Below are 4,332 nucleotides of genomic sequence, written 5' to 3' on the forward strand. Positions count from 1 at the left end.
GAAAAGGTTCAAGGGACTTCTTTAAGAAGAAAAAACATGTATCAAAAACATGAATAAAGACTGGTAATAACTACATATCTATCAACAAGTACCTCAAATGGAAAAGAATTAAGTGCTCCAACCAAAAGATAGAGTGGCTGAATGGATAAGAAAACAAGACCCCTACATATGCTCCCTACAAGAGACTAGCTTCATATTAAAAGACACATGCAGACTAAAAGGAAGAGGTTGGGAAAAGATATTACTTTGACGGACCTAGAGGGTATTGCGCTGACCGAAATTAGTCAGATCGAGAAAGAAAAATATCACATGATTTCACGTACATGTGAATCTATAGAACAAAACAAATGACAACAACAACAAAAATGAAAACACACTCATAGATACAGAGAATATTTTGAGGGCTACTAAATGGGAGGACACTGAAAAAGGGCAAAGGGATTAAGAAGTACAAATGGGTATTTACAAAGTAGACATGGAGATACAAAGTGTAGCATAAGGAAAATAGTTAACAATGTTGTAATAAACATATAAGGGGGAAGAAGGGTACTAGATTTAGTTGGGTGATCACTTTGTGAGTTATATAGATCACTAATCACTATACTGTACAACTGAAACTAATATATTATTGTATGCCAACTATAATTGAAAAAACTCATTGAATTGAACAATGTAAATATGAACAACTAATTGTCAATTATATTTCAATAAAGCCAGAAATAATAAAAAATAAAGTAAATAATAATAATAAATAAGAAAAGGAAGGATAATATGAGTATTAAATAAGTTGCTACATGCTAAGCACTCAACACAACATATGGTGAGTACTAATGTTATATAAATATTGGTTACAATTTAAAAAATAACTATTGAGATATATTTTATGTATCATAAATTTCACCCATTTGAAGTGTACAAATCAATTATTTAATCAATTTTATAACATTTCATTCCCACAATGAGACCTCTCATGCTCATTTTTAGTAATCCCTGTTTTCATCTCTAGCACTAGGCAACAATTGATCGACTTTATGTCTCCATAGATTTACCTTTTCTAGACATTTCATATAATGGAATCATGCAATATGTGATCTCTTGTGTCTGGTGTTTTTCACTTCACAAAATGTTTTTGAGGTTCATCCATGATGTAGCATGTGTCAGTAGTCCATTCTTTTTTATTGCTAAATAGTATTTCATTGTATAGACGTACCATGTTTGACTATCCATTTTCCAGTTGGTGGACATTTTGATTGTTTCCAAATTTTGGCTATTATGAATAATGCTTCTGCGAATGCAAGTCTTTGTGTGGACATATGTTTTTATTTCTCTTGAATAGATACATAGGTGTGGAATTGCTGAGTTCTTTGGTAGTTTTAATTTTTATTTATATCTTCTTTAACTTCCTTCAGTAAAGTTTTCTAGTTATTACTGTGCAAGTCTTATGGTTATTTGCTAAAGTTATTTCTAAGTGTTTTATTTTTTGATGCTATTGTAAATGATATTGCATTCTTAATTCAATTTTTAGATCATTTGTTCTTTGTGTATAGAAATGAAATTGATTTTCTATATTGATTTTGTAACCTGTGGCCTTCCTATGCTTCTATTTTTTTTTGTGAACTCCTTAGGATTTTCTATGTATGTTTATGTCATATGCAAGTAGAGATAGTTGTACTTTTTTCCCTTTCCAGTCTGGATATCTTTTACTTTTTTCTTGCCTAATTTCCCTGGCTAGGACAGCCAGTACAATGTCGAACAAAAGTAATGAGAACAGATATTTTTGTCTTATTCTTGATCTTAGGGGAAAGTTTCAGTCTTTTACAGTTAAATACAATGTTAGCTGAGGGTTTATTGTAAATGCCCTTTATTGGCTTAAGGAAATTTTCTTCTATTCCTTGTTTGTTGAATGTTTTTATCATGAAGAGGTTTTGTATTTTGTCAAATGCTTTTTCTGAGATTATTGAGATGATCATGTGTTTTTACTTCTTTTCCAATTGAAATGATATCTTATATTGATTGATAGTCATATGTTGAACCAACCTTACATTCCTAGCATAAATCCCACTTGATCATGGTATATAAACCTTTCTATACATTGCTGGATTTGTTTTGCTGATATTTCGTTGAAGATTTTTGTGCCTATATTCATAAGGGACATTGGCCTGTAGCTTTCCTATGATATCTTTGTCTGATTTAGGTAATACTGGCCTCATAGAATTAGCTATAAGATGTTTCCTCCTATGAGTTTGTGAAGGACTGGTATTAATTCTTTTTCAAACTTTTGATAGAATTAACCAGTGAAGCCATCTGAACCTGGGTTTTTATTCATGGAAAGTTTATGTAATATTTTATGTCCTAGCATAAGTCTATCCTAAGCAATGTTCCATGTATACTCTAAGAAGTATGTATTCTACTGCTGTTAGATACAGTGTTCTATAGATTTTTCTTAGGCTGATTTGGTTGATAGTGTTGTTCATGTCTTCTATATCCTTATTGATATTTTGCCTGGTTTTTCTACTCATTATTGAATGTGGTATATTAAAATATCCAACTATTATTGTATTGTGTATTTTTTCTCTTCAATTATGTCAGTTTTAGTTTCATGTACTTTGAGATTCTTTCGTTAGGCATAAATCATTTAAAAATGTTATATTTTCCTGTTGGATCAGCACTTTTATCATTATAAAATATCCCTCTTTGATGCTAATAACAATTTTTGCCTTAAAGGCTATTTTGTCTGCTATTAATATAGCTATTCCCATCCTCTTTTGGTTACTGTTTGCATATATTTTTTTGCACTCATTTACGTTTAGCCTATTTGGGTCTTTAAATATAAGGTGTGTTTCTTATAGACAATATATGGTTAAGTCATGTTTGTTTTTATCCATTCTGTCAATCCTTGTCTTTTAACTGTAGAGTTTATTCCATTTACATTTAATTTCTTATAAGGAAGGATTAATTTATGTCATTTTTCTGTTTGCTGTATGTCTTATATATTTTTGTACCTCTGCTCTGCCATTACTTACTTTTTTTTGTGATAAATAAGTATTTTCACATATAGAGTACCATTTAAATGACTTTGTTGTTTCTTTTACTATATATCTTTTAAGTTACTTTTTAATGGTATCCCTGGGAATTACAATTACTGTAACCTTAAAATAATCTAGTCCCGATTAATTTCAATACTATACAGAATTTTTGCTTCAATATAGGTCCATTTCCTCTCCATTCCTTTGAGCTAATACTGTCATAGAAATTACTTCTTTATACATTTTTAGTCCACTAACAGTTTTATAATCATTTCTTTATGCAATTGTATTTTAAAGTAGGAGAAGACAAAAGTAAAAAAAAAATACATTTATACTATCTTTATATTTACCTACATAATTACCTTTATTGGTGTTCTTTATTTCTTTGTCTGGATTTCAGTTGCTGTTTAGTTCTTTCATTTCAGACTGAAAAACTCCCTTTAGTATTTCTTGTATGTCAGGTCTACTAGTACAATAATTCTTTCAGGTTTTGTTCATCTGGAAATGTCTTATTTTTTCCTTCATTTTTGAGGACTAGTTTTGTCAAATATAGAGTTCTTAGTTGACAATATTTTCTTTTTAATAATTTGAATATGTAATTCTTCTGTATTATGTCTTCCAAGGATTCCGATGAGAAGCCCACTATTAATCTTACTGAGGATAACATACATGCTGACTCACCTCCTTCTTGCTGCTTTCAAAAATCTGTCTTTGTCCTTTGACAGTTTGACTATGATGTGTGCTGGGTGTATATCTGTTTGGGTTTATATTACCTAGAGTTTGTTGAGCTTCTTGTATGTGTAGATTAAAGTTTTTCATGAAATTTGGAGACTTTTTAGCCATTATTTCTTCAAATATTCTTTCTGCTCCCTTCTCTGCTCCTCTTCTCTTTCTGGAACTCCCATTATGTGTATGTTGACATGCTTGGTGGTGTCCCACAGGTCTGTGAGGCTCTGTTCATCTTTCTTCATTTTTTTTTTTTTTTTTACTTTCTGTTACACAGACTGGATAATCTTAATTGACCTATCTTTGGATTCTCTGATCCTTTCTTCCATCAGCTCAAATCTGCTGTTGAATGCTTCTACTGATTTTTTTCATTATACTTACTGTACTCCAGACTTTCTATTTGGATCTTTTACAAACATCTCTCTTTTCATTGATATTCTCTATTTGGTGAGACATCATTGTCATATTTTTTGTTTAATTCTTTAGACATATTTTCCCTTAGTTCACTGAACATATTTTCCAAAGCTTCTTTGAAGTCTTTGTCTAGTGAATCCAATGTCTGAACTTCCTTAGGGACAGT

Source organism: Pteropus alecto, unplaced genomic scaffold (assembly GCF_000325575.1).
Source record: "Pteropus alecto unplaced genomic scaffold, ASM32557v1 scaffold179, whole genome shotgun sequence".
Lineage (NCBI taxonomy): Eukaryota > Metazoa > Chordata > Mammalia > Chiroptera > Pteropodidae > Pteropus > Pteropus alecto.